The sequence below is a fragment of the Diplotaxodon limnothrissa genome, linkage group LG20 (assembly GCF_057381915.1).
Source record: "Diplotaxodon limnothrissa isolate DT_005_m linkage group LG20, D_limnothrissa_male_GT1.1, whole genome shotgun sequence".
In the NCBI taxonomy this organism is placed as follows: domain Eukaryota; kingdom Metazoa; phylum Chordata; class Actinopteri; order Cichliformes; family Cichlidae; genus Diplotaxodon; species Diplotaxodon limnothrissa.
The window spans coordinates 24837582-24854236 of record NC_140615.1 but is presented as its reverse complement, the minus strand read 5'-3'; the positions used below and the strand labels follow the sequence as shown (position 1 = coordinate 24854236).

The 16655-nt window shown below is 49.4% G+C and overlaps 1 pseudogene; it reads left to right on the top strand.

Annotated features, from left to right (window-relative positions):
* The first annotated feature begins 15275 nt into the window (after window positions 1-15275).
* On the top strand, window positions 15276-16279 carry LOC146610985 (uncharacterized; annotated as a pseudogene).
* Window positions 16280-16655: the final 376 nt, after the last annotated feature.

Sequence of the window (16655 nt, the reverse complement as noted above, 5' to 3'; positions counted from 1 at the left end):
ATTTGTACATATTACCCGTGTATTAAGTCTCCCTTGCCCTTCGTGTGTTTATGTCTGCGTGTCTTATATTGTCAAGTCCATGCTGTCGGTTATGTCATCTCCCCTGTACTACGTCTCCCCGGTTCATGTGTCTTGTCTAATCTCCATGTTTCCTGTTTTACTTTGAAAGTCTGTATTCACGGTCAGTGTATTCAGTTTCACTCCTTCTGTCCTGTCGTTAAGTTCATGTGTGTCAGCTGTGTTCCCATGTGTGGCCACTTCCCCTGATCATCCCTCATGTGTATTTAGTCTCTGTGTTTCATACAGTCTGTCTCGCGTCGTCTGTGTTACCACCTCCTGTGTTCTGTACCTCCAGCCATAGTCTTTCCTTAGTTTTGTCCAGTTTAGGTTTTCTGTTGAGTACTACACGTATGCTGCCCTCATTCTGTTTTTGTTCTTTTCATCAGCCATAATAAAAGGCTCGTTTTGTTGGAATCCACTCCTGCATCCTCGTTTGTGTTCGCACCTGGGTCCATCACACAGCTTTCCGCATGGTCTGCCTCCGCAGACCGTGACAGTACGACGCGAGCATGCCGGACCCAGCGACACATGACATGGAGATCGTCCGGACAGTGGAGTCGCTATGCGACCGATGGCTGCACTGTCCCAGAGAGGGGGAACGGGAAGAGTTAGCCCGCCAAGTAGGGGTGTGCGTGTCCGTGTTCCCCTGGTTATGGGAGACGCTGCACCCCCTCGTCAGCGACTTTCTCGTCTCCACTCTCCGACTCCGCCCGCAGCAGCAGCGGCCCGGCGAGCGTGAGTCGTCACCAGAGCCATGCTGTTGCGGTGTTACCCCGCTACCTCATGAACCAGTGGCGGTCAGAGTCGGAACGGTGAGGCTCACCACCGACACACACACTTCATCGGCTTCCGCATCTTCGCCACCGCCTGTCTGCACGGAGATGCCCGAGGCTATTGACTTCGGTGAGGAGGAGCGGCAGCAGGTGTTGCGGGCGTATCGGGAGGACGAGCTACGCTGGAAGCCCTGGCTTATCTCCGAGGAGGAGCTTCTGCCAGCCGCCCCGCCTCGGACCGGCCGCCCGTCCTCGCCGCCTCGATCGGACTACACTTCTCCCGCTTCTTATCTGGCGCGGATGTGGTCGGAAGACGAGGAGCCGCTCGCCACAGAAATCCAAGTTCCGTCCGCGTCCACTTCAAGACGGAAGCGACGTTCACGTCGCCGTCGCTCATCGCTACGGCATGTGTCGCCCTCCACTGAGCTACACGAGGAAGCTGTGGGGGGCATGGATTCCGACCTCGAGGGGCGGCAGCGCGCCGCATGCGCGCAACTGCAGGAGGAGCTACGGGAGGAGCCATGGCTCGCTCCTCACTACGGTGAGATCTTCCGCGGGACACGCCTAGCCCTTGGGGGCCCCCGGAGTTGCCTGGAGCTCCCGCCTGCCGCCCCGCCAACACTCGCCGCCTCAGCCTCTGCGACGCCGCAAGAGGCTCCACTTTCCACGTCAACGGGACCCACGGCCAAGAAGAAACGGCGTTCGCGTCGCCACCGCATCGCCCGACGCTCGGAGGTTAGTGACGATGTTTTGTGTCCACCTAATCGCTCTGGATGTACTGAGAGCGAGGGGCTCGGAGGGACAATAAATGTCTCAGAGATGAAGACCCCGTGTACCGGTACTGTTAACTCTGTCACCCCCCCAGGCACCGTGTCACAGTCTGTTTTCTCGGAGGCCAGTGAAGAAGCTGTCTTTCCCGTGCCTCTGGCTACTGATATTGAAGGTGTTACTCTCGTGCCTACGTTTTGTATTGACAATAAAGCTAAGTTTTCTGGTGTTGGGCATGCTGTTTTTGGGGACGCCACACTGCCCTCACAGTACTGTGAACCTGACACTACCAAACCGGCCATAGGCACTTCGGTTTTGGGGATCAACCCGTGCGATGTTCTGTTAAACCCTGTTATTATGAGTGTGCAGGCTGAGGGGGAGGTTAGGGAGATAGAGGATAGAGAAGACGCTGCACACCCAGGACATGCGTCTTTCGCTAAGGAGGCTTCTTTTAAGACTGTTACGGCATCTGGAGCCTTTTCGAAGACTGTGTCTCAGCCCCTGCTATCCATTGACTATAAATCACGTGAGAAAACGTCTGATCTGACTAGTAATAAGACTGTATTCCCTTTGACTAGCATCCACCTTTTGGGGTCTTTTTTCCCTGTTCCCAAGCCGAATAATGAATGTTCTGCTTATGTAACTAGCCCAGCGCAAGAAGGAACGTCTGGTGTTGATCGGGAAATTGTATGTTATGTTCCGGCGCTAATCGGGCCCCAGGTTCCTCACTCTGCTGATGATTTGACCAGAGTGAGTGCTTTGGGGTCCGACATCAGCAACCGCTCTTCTGCACCAGTCCGCCGGGGCTGGACGAGTATTAAGGGCCTGCCGGGTTTTCCTATGTCTGTGAATGGCATTGTGATTTCTGTCAATACTAAAGTGAAGGTCTGTTTATGTTGTGCTTTCCCCTTATCTAATGACAAGGCTGTATTTTGTGTTTCCAAGACTGTCGGGGGGGGGGGGCGCCACGCTAATCATCACAAACCAGCTAGCCCTTTAACCGCACCCCTGGGCCAGGGCCTTTTGACTGCAGTTAATGAACTGGCCGATCTAAGGACAATTCAGCCGGATTGCTCAGAGCCAGTCCACTATGTTTTCTATGCCACGCCAAGTCCATGTGCATCCCACTCACTAGCTTTCTACAGCCGCCTAGTGTGTGGGGCTGAACCCCTCCTTAACTCAGTCTCGCCAACAGGGCTCTTAGACTCCAGTAAGTGTAGTTGTCTCCCATGTGACTGCCAAATTATTGTGTTCAAATCATCTGCACCTAGTCCTGGTTGTGTTATATGGGTTCATGCATCGAGTCTTGGCCTTAAGAGTCATGCTTCCTGGGACAACATAACTGTCACTTGTGTCACTGAGCCACCTTGCTTCTGGTCTGAAATATTGTTTGAATCGTGCTCCAAGACAGAAGGAGTGTTTAGCTCTCCAAGAAGGGCAACTAAGGACAATTCGGACTGTGTTAAGGACTTAGAGACATCAAGGTCCTTGTCTGTCGTTGCTCCTCTGCTTACATCTGCCAAGGACAGTGTCCGGCGCTTCGTGCTCACTCCCAGGGTGGCTGTGGCGTTACCTGACCTCTCACCTGCGTCTGATCTCCAGGTAGAGGCAGTGGACACCCAGCCAGCACCTGAGCTAGCTCCCACCACCAGGGTCAGGGCAGCCGGAGGTCAGCCATATCCTGCGTTTACACCCCAGGCGGGAATGGCTGCCGTCCGGTTTGTTCCTACACCCAGGTGGGTTCCCAAAGTTATGCCAGTCAGTACACAGCTGAGCTCCGCACCCAGCCTCGGCGCTCAGGTGGGAGCGGTTGTCGCTCTGCAGGCGCCTGCACCGGCTCATGTTTCCATTGGAGGCTCAAGAGAGTCATCGCCACCACGACAGCCTCCTGCTCTGCTCCCTGTCCAGGTGGCAGCCCTGCTCCCGGTCCAGCCAGGGGCCTCCTTAACTGTTCACCCTGCGCCTGCTGCTGGATGCCCGGGTGTGCCTATCCGGCATCCTGCAGCATCCACACCACTTCACGTCATGCCAGCTGGAGGGCCCGAGGAGCCCCTCCGGCCTCATGTCTCGTCAGCTGGAGGGTCCGAGGGGCCCGTTCAGCCTCATGTCTCCGCTGGAGGGTCCGAGGGGCCCGTTCAGCCTCATGTCTCAGCTGGAGGGCCCGAGGGGCCTGTCCAGCAACCTGCCACGTCTGCTGGAGGGCCCGAGGAGCCCGTCCAGCACCATGCCACGTCTGCTGGGGGGCCCGAGGAGCCCGTCCAGCACCATGCCACGTCGGCTGGGGGGCCCGAGCCGCCCATCCAGCCACCTTCTGCGTCGTCTGCTGCAGCCTCAGAGTCGTCGTCTGCTGCAGCCTCAGAGTCGTCGTCTGCTGCAGCCTCAGAGCCGGCGTCTTCGTCTGGTCCGGCCTCATCGGAGTCGTCAGCCTCGTCTGGTCCGGCCTCATCGGAGTCTTCAGCCTCGTCTGGTCCTGTGTCCACCGGGCCTCGGCCAGTGCGCCTGACACTGCTCCGTCGCCGCTGCCTTCCGCGCGGCCGGCCCCCTGAACTGCTCCGTCGTCTCCTTCGCCGCCGCCGCTGCCTTCTGCGTGGCCGGCCTCCTGAACTGCTCCGTCGCCTTCGTCGCCGCCGCTGCCTTCTGCGCGGCCGGCCTCCGGACCGGCTCTGTCACCGGTGCCGCCCGCCTGGTCGGCCCCCCGACCATGTGACCCGTGTACTCTTGTGCCTGTGGGCTCTGGGTCGGCCCCCTGAACTTTGTTTGGACTTTGGTCTTGTGCTCCTGTGTGTTCTGTTGTTCGTTTTGTTTCCTGTTCTGGTCCCTCCGTCCTGGTCCCCCGCCTCCCGCCCTGGGTGGGGTTTTTCTGTTTTTGTTTGGTTTCTCGGTTTTGGGCTGTCGGGAGCCAGCCCTTGAGGGGGGGGTATTGTCATGGTCCTGGGTCGTGCGACCCAGTGTTTTGTGTTTTAGCCTATTTTGATGTTTATTCTTTGTTTAGGGTCACTAAGGCAGTCCAGCCATTTGTACATATTACCCGTGTATTAAGTCTCCCTTGCCCTTCGTGTGTTTATGTCTGCGTGTCTTATATTGTCAAGTCCATGCTGTCGGTTATGTCATCTCCCCTGTACTACGTCTCCCCGGTTCATGTGTCTTGTCTAATCTCCATGTTTCCTGTTTTACTTTGAAAGTCTGTATTCACGGTCAGTGTATTCAGTTTCACTCCTTCTGTCCTGTCGTTAAGTTCATGTGTGTCAGCTGTGTTCCCATGTGTGGCCACTTCCCCTGATCATCCCTCATGTGTATTTAGTCTCTGTGTTTCATACAGTCTGTCTCGCGTCGTCTGTGTTACCACCTCCTGTGTTCTGTACCTCCAGCCATAGTCTTTCCTTAGTTTTGTCCAGTTTAGGTTTTCTGTTGAGTACTACACGTATGCTGCCCTCATTCTGTTTTTGTTCTTTTCATCAGCCATAATAAAAGGCTCGTTTTGTTGGAATCCACTCCTGCATCCTCGTTTGTGTTCGCACCTGGGTCCACCACACACCTTTCCGCACGGTCTGCCTCCGCAGACCGTGACACCCATGGACTATTTCCTGCCTTCATGTTCACTATGTGAATCATCCTTAAAATATGTGCAAAGTAAAAAAATTGTTTTCACTTATTTTTGTTTGATTAATATGGCTGGCAGCTAAATAAACATGTATTAAGAGGATCCTCCGAGTATACTGATAATAGTAGTTTTCCATTAGCTGTAGGGAAATGAGCAGAAAACTAGAGATTGCAGCAGCATTCAGTGAGGGCTCTCTGCGAAGAAGCACTGCTCTTCCAGCTGTAATAAATAGGCTGTTTATTATGTTACAGGAAATTAAACAGTGGCCCAGGAAAGGCTGCATGTTCAATTTACACTCCTGAAGAGAGGAAGAGCTTTAAAAGACCAATAAAGCCACTCTACAACTCAAAGCAGTGTGAGATGCCGCAGAAAAAGCCTTTGTTTTGCCAGTTGTTTCTGCTCTTTTATTTCTGTAGTGTCAAATTTGCTCTTTTATCTTAGTCTTCATTAATGGCATTCTCCTGTACAAGTCTGATCTCTGCTAATGACTTAAAGGATTAAGCTGAAACACTCACAGTTGTGCTTAAAATGAATCACTTCCTTCAAGAACTACTGACCATGTCAAATAAAACTATTGTACATTTTTAATGTGATAATTCACACAATATAGCACCCCTGGTATAACTAGTATTATATCAGAATTTTGATTGTTTTTCTCTTGTTGAAAATATGTAGACACAAAATGGCCATCTGGCATACACTGTGTACTATGCAACAGACAACAGGAATTACGTACTTTCTTTCTTAACAGAGTGTTATGATGATTTCTGATATGAGGTTCAGTTCTACGGTGGTGATCGCAGGGTGTGCACAGGTCAAGTGCCACTATGACCCTCCAGAAATTAACGAGGACAGGGGATGATCGTTCAGCTCTTTAATGGCAGATTTAGCGTGGGTGTGGGTATGTGTGTGTGTGTGTGGTTCTACAAACAGAATGGAAAATAGAACACAAATTACAATCAAATTATAGACAACAATAATCACCATATAACATATTACAGCCACATACTTGTCTTATAGGCCCTAATACTAAGCTGGCGGCTTTTACTTATAGTCTGAACCATATTTGACAACAAAGAAAATAAACATCTTCCCATCACTTAACTCTTGTGCCCCACTCACTTATGATGCCAACTAAAGAAGGCAAATACACATAACAAATCCCCAACTCAAACTGAACTCAGTTTGGCCTAGGCGAACTTAGCTTAGCTTAGCCCGCTTAGCTTAGCGATAACTTAGCTTATAGAAAATGTACAAACAGAGGACGTCCAGAGCAAGAAACATACAGGCTATCCTTCTTACACAAGAAATATCCTGTAACTCACCAGTCTTATGGACGCACACTCTCATTGAACCCACATAAACTGCTCCCGAGCATAACTTGTGATTCACACTGCCTTCATGAACACCATTTTCCATCCCAGTCAAACATTACTCACAAAACGGCCGCGCCCTCTAGTGGCGAGGCAGAAAACTGCATCACAGTCCTGCCTTCAGAACAGCCGCCCCCAAACTTGCCCTCGCAAGTTTGCAGAATGTCATTTACTGTCCATTTTGTTCTGGTACTGCAGGTAGTCGAATAAGGCGGCTCACTGGGCGTACGTAGGTACGGTCCTTTACGTCCACTTCTGCAGATCGGATCAAACCATCAGCTCCGGGGAATACCCTGTTGATCTTCCCAACAGGCCATGATGCTCTGGGAAGATGGGGATCCACTATCATCACCACAGTGCCCAGCTGGATCGGAGCAGTGTCTTTCTGCCACTTTGACCGTGTCTGCAGTGTAGGCAGGTAGTGGCGTATGAACTGTGTCCAGAAGCGATCGGATAACACCTGACAGGTCCTCCATGATCGTCGTCCAATGAGCTCTGAGTCGTGGTATATCACTTGGGGTAGGGAAGGGTCTAGCCGCCCCATCAGCAACAAATTTGGGGTAATGGGGTCTGGGTCAGCCACGTCTGATGACACGTACCCCAAAGGTTTCGAGTTGAGTATTCCCTCGATCTCGATCAACACTGTTTGGAGTATTTCCTCTTTTACAACCTGTGAGCCCAATGTGGAGGCCAGAGCTGCCTTTATGGACCTGATCTCTCGCTCCCAGGATCCTCCAAAGTGGGGAGAACTGGGAGGGTTAAATCGAAACTTGATCTGCTGCTCTGCTAACTTGCCTTGTAAAGAGGGATGCAGGGCTTTGAAAGTTTCCTGGAGCTCCCGATCCCCACCTCGGAAATTTGTTCCCTGGTCACACAGTATCTCAGCTGGTTTCCCACGACGAGAGACAAATCTTCTTAATGCCATTAGAAATGAGTCGGTGTTGATACTAGACAACACCTCAATATGAATGGCACGAGTCGTCAAGCATTTGAAGAGCAGGCCCCAGCGTTTTTCATTTCTCCGACCAACTTTCACCTGCATTGGCCCAAAGCAGTCGATGCCTGTTGAGAAGAAGGCTGGCTGATGTAATCGTAGGCGTGCAAGGGGAAGGTCAGCCATCTTTGGGTTGGCAGGTTGGGCTCTCCATTTTTGGCACTCAGGGCAGGAGCGCTGTTCGCTTCTTACGGCTTCACGGCCGCGAAGAATCCAGTATTTCCTTCTCAACTCTGCAAACAATCTCTCTGCTCCTGGGTGTTTCAAATCACTGTCAGCCTGTCGGATGAGTAGTCTGGTGACTGGATGTTTAGGGTCCAATACTACTGGATGTATCACAGCAGCTTCCAAATCATGGCATCGTCTGAGACGACCACCTACTCTTATGAGTTGAAGCGACTTATCAAATTCCGGGTCTAGGCAAAACAGACGGCTGGATGAGAGAACTGGTTTCCCAGTGGTCAGGCACTGGATCTCATCAGGGAAACTGTCTTTCTGAGCAGCTCTCAGCAGAATAAGCTCAGCCTCCTTGTAGTTCTCTGATGTGAGATTGTCACCAGCCGCCCCGTGAAGGCACCTGGCTGTTTCTTCCAAAAGCTTGCTAAAACTGGTAAACTGCTGTGCATCAGGCAGGGAGATAGTCAGTAGACACAGCTAAGCAAGTTATTGGTTTACGCTGCTCCTCAGCAAAGTCTGTACATGGTGTGGCTGGGTGCTCTGGCCACTGGTCTCGATGTAGCTGCAGAAACGGGGGCCCACATGCCCACCGGGACTGGACTGTGAGGTCTTGTAGCCTTTTACCCCTAGTTAGATCATCTGCCGGATTGTCATATGTTGTCACATAACGCCAAGACTGGCTGTCTGTCAGTTCCTGGATTTCAGCTATCCGAGTTCCCACGAACACCTTGAAATGCCAGGACTCTGACTGGATCCATGTTAGGACAGTGGTGGAGTCTGTCCATAACACCACTCTGCATAGTGGTAGGGTGAGCTCTTTGGTCAGCAGGCTAGCAAGTTGAGCTCCAGTCAAGGCTGCACATAGTTCCAGACGTGGCATGGACATCTGCCGTTTAGGGGCCACCCTAGAGCGGGCAGTCAGGAAAGCAACTTCCACCTTTCCAGCAGCATCTTCCGTCCGTAGGTAGGCAACGCTTCCATATGCTTGTTGAGATGCATCGCAGAAGATGTGCAACTCACGCCTACTGTCAGATTTGTCCAGCTCTGGGCTTACATAACAACGTTGTAGACTAATGTCGTCCAGATGTTGCAGCTCAGCCTCCCATTCGTTCCATGCCGAGAGCAGGTCACTTGGTAACAGGGGGTCATCCCACTCACGCTTTTTGTCCCACAGCTGCTGGACTAGTACCTTCGCCCTCGTTGTGAAGGGGACGAGAAACCCTAGTGGGTCATACTGACTCGCCAGAACCCGGTAGATGTTTCTCATGGTAGGAGGATTCCTCTCCAACTGCATGGACTTGTAGTGCAGAGTGTCAGAGCAGCACATCCAGCGCAAACCTAGAGCAGGTTCTTGAGGGTCCATATCAGTTTGATTCAGCCACTGTACGCTGCTCTCCGATCTTATTTCCTTTGGTAGATGGCTGATGAGATCTGGGGTGCTGCTGGCCCACTGTCTGAGCTCAAATCCTCCCTCCGATAATAGTGACCGTAGTTTGTCCACAACCTCTGTGGCCACATCTGGAGAAGAGAAGCTCTGTAACCAGTTGTCAACATAAAAATTCTTCTCAATGGAGTCACGCACGTCATCTCCCTGGTCACTGTGGTCATGGACGTGTCGCTGGAGTGCATAAATTGCACAGCACGGTGAGCATGTTGTCCCAAAGGGGAGCACCTGCCATTCATACACCTTGGGATGGGTGTCTCGTTGCAGATCGCGCCAGAGGAAACGTAGTAGTGGCCGGTCCTCAGGCAGTAGTCTCACCTGGTGGAACATCCCCTTGATATCACTGCTAACTGCGATGGAGCGTTCTCTGAAGCGTAGCAGCACACCAAGAAGAGAGGCCCCCAGGTTCGGGCCTGGTAAAAGCAGCTCGTTGAGGTTCTGATCCCTATAGGTGAATGAGCAATTAAACACCACACGGTTCTTTCCGTTGTGTGTCACCATGTGGTGGGGGATGAACCATGATTCTGTGGAGGCCCTCATTTCCTCCTCACTGATTTCTCTGACATAGCCTGCTGCTATCAACTTTGCCATCTCCGCTTGATAAGCTTTAGCCTTCTCTGGGTCTCGACTGAGGCGCTTCTCCGTGCCACGTAGATTGGGGAGTACTGCTTCAGGTGGCACCTGGAGTGTAGGCATATCACTGACACGCAGAAGGGGAGTTGAACATCTGTTTACTCCCTCGACATTCAGTCTTGTCGTCTTTGCCTCCAAAAGCCTCATAGCTTGCTCTTCCCTCCGAGACCGTGTCACTAGTTTCTCACTTCGATATGGGAGAGTGTCAAGTTGCCAAAGCCTCTCTATTTGACTATGAAGCTCTGATTGAGGAGAGGCAGTTGAGAGGAAGAGGCACTGTTGTGGTTGAGCAGAGTGCTTAAGGGAGGGGATTGGTCCCTGTAGTACCCAACCAAGTCTAGTCTTGACTGCAGCTGGTCCTCCAGGTAAGCCTAGGCGCACAGGTTTGATGGGCGTTACTAGGTGAGGACAGTCAGAGCCGATCAGAAGGAGTGGCTGGGCATTTGTGAAGGGCTGCAAGGGAAGCCTTCTCAAGTGTCTATATTTCTGTTGAAGTGCCTTCACAGGGTAGGAATGTTCAGCCAAGCCTAGGTCATCTGCTGTGAAGGCTCTCTCAATGGTGAATGTTCTGGATGGTTGGCTGGCAGGGGAGACTTTGACTGTCACTGATGCGCCATGCAAGGTTCTCAATCCTTGTCTCACCGTACGTAGAGTAAGACTCTCTGCCGTGCCCTGTAACTGCAGTCTTTGAGTGGCCTCAGGGAGAAGGATCGTCCTCTCAGATCCATCATCCAATATGGCGAATGTCTCCAGGGTGTGCTCACCGTTCTGCAGCAGCACTTTGGTTATCTTCAGAAGTACTTGGCTACAGCCAGCACGCCGGTCTAGATAAAGTACCTCAGTAGATGGTTTACTCCCCAGCTCAGCGACGTGTTCCATTGGTGGATTGGGTGCAGCAGGTCTGAGATTCACTTCATGCAGGGCCTCTAGGTGTTTTCCCCTGCATGTCTTACACTGCACTTTAAGTCGACACTGAGCGGCCTGGTGGTGCCGCCCACAACGCCAGCAGCGATTGTTGGACTTAATCCAAGTTGATTTCTGCTCCTTAGTCAGCATCTTGAAGTTGACACATTGATCTAGGAAGTGCAGAGTGTTATTACAATATGGAAATAAGCTGTGTGCTTGTCTTGGACCTCAGAAGTGGAAGGGGTTGTGGCTGAGGACCTTTGGGGGGCAGTGTTGTGTGTTGCACCATGCAGCACGGTGGTAGTCCTTTTGGTGGCTCGTTTATCTCTTTTCATGCTGCTCCTGTCTCTCGAGCTCTCCTCTACCTTCTCTGTGTGATCTCCGCCCTCTTGAATGACCAGCTCATACTCCAGCCACTCTGCAAAGTCTCTCAATGATGGTATTCCATCTTTCTGTGGGTAAAGGTAGCGGCGGAAAGCAGCACGTAGGTCTTGGGGTAGCTTTCGTGTCAGTCTAGCAACATGAGACCCGCATTGCAGCTCTATGTGTCCATCTTCCCCAAGTTGCTCTAACATGCCGACCAGAGCACGGACTCTCAGTGCAAACCTTCTGAATCCAGTTGTGTCACCTGGGCGGATGCTGGGCTCATCCATAAGCTCTGCTATCCTCTGCAGTGACAGCTGGTGCGGCTGACCGTAATGTTTAATGAGCGAGGCCATCGTGTCAGAGTAGGGGTGAGGTGAGTTACTGTAGGAGTCAGCAATTAAAAGAGCTTCCTCAAATTTAAGGTGGTCACATAAGACCTGATATTTGAACCTCTCCGTTGCATCAAAGGGGAGAATATTGTCTAGGGCAAGCCTTAATCTAGCAAACTGCCTGGGATCACCCTGCGTGAACTCTGGGATGGAGGGCGATGGTCCTCTGTAGGTCTTCTCCTTTACACCTATGGCTGTAGTGGGAGCCAGCACTTGTTCTGGGGGGAGCATGTTCGCGTCGAAACTAGGTCCAGCTAGTGATTGAGATAAGGGGGTGGACTGTGGCGCACGAGGCTGAAACTCAGGAGCTTCAGTGGCTGAGGGTTGCTGTAACTGTAGCTCTTGTAAGCGTTGGCTAAGCTCTTGTGCAATGGCTGGTAGCGGTGGAGGTGGAAGAGACTGTACCTCTGGTAGATCAGGATGATCTCTTGGGAGAAAAACTGGAGGTGGTGGTACTGGCCATTCTTCAGCTGCATCCTGTGTGTAGGATATATTGTGCTGCTCTGGTCTCAGGGGAAAAGGCTGTGTAGTTAGAGGTGTGGAGACCCAAGTGTTATCAGCTGAAATGTAGCCCCCTGGTTGCTGGGCAGAACGTAAGCGGGTGGATTCCAACGTGCTGACATTACGAGCCATCTGCCTCCTCATGTCTCCTACCATCATCTGAAGTTGCCTGTTGTCCTTCTGCAGTTGCTGCACAATGTTCATGAACTCCTGAGGGATGCTGGATGACACTGGAGTCTGTCCTGCAGCTCCAATAGAACCAGGAGTCTGGGTGAGGGGCGTCATCTTGGCGTATCCCTCTCTAGCCTGCTGTTGCTCCAATGTAGCAGTGGGTGGCAGTGTGTAGCCTTCATACTGAGTCATCCATCCTGGTGGTCGCACAGCCCTCCGTGGACGTGCACCTGCTCTCTGGGGGTCATAATCCATCTTCACTCTGTAATCACCTATCCGGCTCGAAGGACCAATTTTGTTATGATGATTTCTGATATGAGGTTCAGTTCTACGGTGGTGATCGCAGGGTGTGCACAGGTCAAGTGCCACTATGACCCTCCAGAAATTAACGAGGACAGGGGATGATCGTTCAGCTCTTTAATGGCAGATTTAGCGTGGGTGTGGGTATGTGTGTGTGGTTCTACAAACAGAATGGAAAATAGAACACAAATTACAATCAAATTATAGACAACAATAATCACCATATAACATATTACAGCCACATACTTGTCTTATAGGCCCTAATACTAAGCTGGCGGCTTTTACTTATAGTCTGAACCATATTTGACAACAAAGAAAATAAACATCTTCCCATCACTTAACTCTTGTGCCCCACTCACTTATGATGCCAACTAAAGAAGGCAAATACACATAACAAATCCCCAACTCAAACTGAACTCAGTTTGGCCTAGGCGAACTTAGCTTAGCTTAGCCCGCTTAGCTTAGCGATAACTTAGCTTATAGAAAATGTACAAACAGAGGACGTCCAGAGCAAGAAACATACAGGCTATCCTTCTTACACAAGAAATATCCTGTAACTCACCAGTCTTATGGACGCACACTCTCATTGAACCCACATAAACTGCTCCCGAGCATAACTTGTGATTCACACTGCCTTCATGAACACCATTTTCCATCCCAGTCAAACATTACTCACAAAACGGCCGCGCCCTCTAGTGGCGAGGCAGAAAACTGCATCACAGTCCTGCCTTCAGAACACAGAGAATGTTAAAACATATATGTAAATATACTTTACTGGGGAACCAAGGGGGAAAGAGAGACAGTAGGTGGTCAGAGGTGGCATTGCAAGTTATTATTATCTGCTAAAGGAGTTGACAAAACATGTCTGTAATCATGCTGTTTAACCCTTTTCAGGAAAAGATCATTTGCAAAACAAGAAAGGATGATGCAAGAAAAACTGAGAAAGAAAAAATGCCAAAGCCGAGATGTCAAGTTGATCTGTTTGTCAATGTCTGCAATAGCTAAAATCAAAGATAGACAGAGAAATTGATGAAGAAATTTCAAGCCAATATGAAACAAACTAAAAAAAAAAAGCAGCTAGATGCTTTGACATCGACATTGTCCTGTTTTTGCGTGGTAGACATCTGAAGCATACACACACATCCATCACTCTGCTTAATCAGCCAGTGACATGTTTGGACAGTCATGATGAGGATGAGTCCATGCATGTTCATGTGTGTGTGCAATATGCTGTGCAGAGCTTGTCAATAACGCACATACAAATGGAAAAAAATGAAACAAACACGTGCGCATTGACACACATAGGCTGTTAATTAATTTAACTTTCAGTCACATTTTTCATGCTTTTCGACATAATGCCTTCTTTTATATTATCATAAATTATGCAGATTGTACCTTAAATAAACAAATTTGTACTAGAGATGCAGATGAAGTTGTTTACTCTGTATAATCACACTGGGAAATAAGTAGTTGTGTTTCAGTGTGCTGTACTAATCATTCTGAGTGCAGCACTTTAGTAGGCAACACTGCACAGCAGTTTTGCATCACATTATTCAAACCCCTCTTAAACACACTACATTATCTTTGCAAATGTCCAGGATATAATAAATAGACCAAAGTCAAATTTAAGTATGTTATCATTGATGACCAAACCATTAAGTAAGCATTTCAGATGGCCGATTGGCTGGTATTTCCTTGTATAGTCAATTAAAAAATAAATAAAAATACCAACATGTTCCACTCTATTACTGGCATAACTTTGCTTAAAGAATAATTATTTTGCTTATGCAGCTAAAAAAGGTTACTGCTTTATATGGCTTTTGGCTAAGAGAATGCAAATATGTGGCATTTTGTTACAGATTTCCCATATTACAGTTTTTCTCAAATGCTAAAACACAAAAGCCAATCCTCTAAACCAAAAGACCAGTTGTCTAAACACATTTACTAGCCATCATTTACCAATATCATAAACACATGTCACATGAAGACACAATTCACAGAACACAATCCTCTGTTGTCATAAATATAAACACATCTTTCCTTGCTAAAACACAAGTTGCAAAAGAACTCTGCTCATATTCTCAAATGAAAGCTCATGTGATGCAACATGCTTGCCACAGTCAGCAATATTTGAACACAATGAACACACCTGGCGTCATTCATTACACACAACGACTCAAAATTGAAGACACCTGTTGCTAATGCTGTGACCACATGTATAAAAGCAAGTTCAGAGTGCACAGTATGCTGAAGATTCCAAACAAACACAATGGATGAAGGCAGAGTCAGGGGAAGAGGAATTTGATGCAGAGGAGGGAGAAGAGCTGGCCCTGGAAGAAGAAGAGCAGGCCAACAAGGAAGAGGAGTTCAAATGAGAGGAGGAAGAGGAGCAGGCCAACGAGGAAGAGGAGGAGGAGGCCAACATGGGAGAGGAGAAGGTCCAGGAGGGAGAGCAAGACAACCTCGCACTATCATTATGGACGAGATGCGAGCAACAGTCATTGACAATGTCATTGTCCATGGCATGACAATGGCTGAAGCAGGACTAAGAGTCCGTCCAAACCTGAGTAGGTTCACCGTGGCCACCATGATCAGGGCATTCAGACAACACAACAAGTATTGTACTCGATTGCTTTCTTTGTCACAATACAGTTTTACAAACCTGTGAAAGTAGTCTTTTGGTTTCAAATCAGTTGTGACTGTATTGTAACATATGTCAATTGACAACACATGTTTCTTTCTGTAGAGTTGAAAGAATGCCACATAGAAGTGGGAGGGTTGCCATATTTACAGTGGCACAAGAAACGCTCATTGTGGATATGGTTCGTGGGAACAACCTCATCAGACTCCGGGAGATCAGAGACAAAGTCATTGCCGATAATGTCAACTTTGAGAGCATTGACGATGTCAGCTTGGCCACAATAGACCGAGTTCTCCGGCGCAAAAAGACACGGATGAAACAGGTCTATAGGGTTCCCTTTGAGCGCAACTCTGCGCGACACGAAGACCTACGTTATAAGTATGTGTAAGTATACATCCATGTTCACAGTACAGTTAGTGGACATACTGTGTTGCTCAGTGGCCTACATTACTTCTGGACAATACTGTGCTACCTGATTGACTGTTGTTCTGAACACCTGTGCACTTTCAAATTTTCACAGAGGATATTACAGTTGGAAGCGATGGCCAGACATCATGAGTACCTCTTCCTGGATGAGGCTGGCTTCAACCTGCAGAAACGAAGGTAAAGAGGCCGTAACATCATTGGCCAAAGAGCCATCACTGAGGTCCCTGGCCAACGGGGGGGTAATATTACCCTTTGTGCGGCCATGGGTTCAGACGGGCTTGTCCACCGGCATGCTGTCCTTGGGTCTTACAACACCCAACGTCTCCTCACCTTCCTAGAGGAGCTATAAGACATCCTCCTGGACCGCCAACAACACCATCCTGGACACGCACACCACATTTATGTGATCATTTGGGACAATGTCCGCTTCCACAGAACAAACCAAATCAGAGTGGTTCACCACCAACAGTGACCACTTTTTAAACGTCTGTCTGCCACCCTACTCCCCTTTCCTGAACCCTATAGAGGAGTTCTTCTCATCATGGAGATGGAAGGTGTATGACAGACAGCCATACACAAGAGAGAACCTCGTACGGGCAATGGAGCTGGCCTGTGCTGACATCCCAGTGGAGGCCTTCCAGGGATGGATTCGCCATTCCAGGGCGTTTTTCCCGCGGTGCCTAGCAAGGGACAATATAGCCTGTGATGTGGATGAGGTGATGTGGCCCAATGCAGCTCGGCGACATGATGCCGCACAGTGACTGTGTGTAATACTGTAAAAAGACCGTGTAGACAATAAAAAAGACTTCACACCCTGATCATGTTTCCGAGAGTACTGTTGTGTGCGATAGATTCTGTTTTTGCACTGAGTTGTGTTACAGTAGTGTACGTACATGCAGGATGTTTTTATAGATTTATAGTCTTCATGTGAAACTCACAAATCTAAATGCCTAATCCTCTGCAGGGTTCTATGACAATCCGTTACTGTACAGTTTATAAAAATATGCATTGGCAGTTATGAACCAAAGAACCTTCTCACAAATTGAGCATTGTGTTTTCAATTGTTTTGCTGTAGTGTGTAATGCTGTGTATAGTGTTTACAGTTTTGACAGCTTCGAGCTGCTCTCTTGGT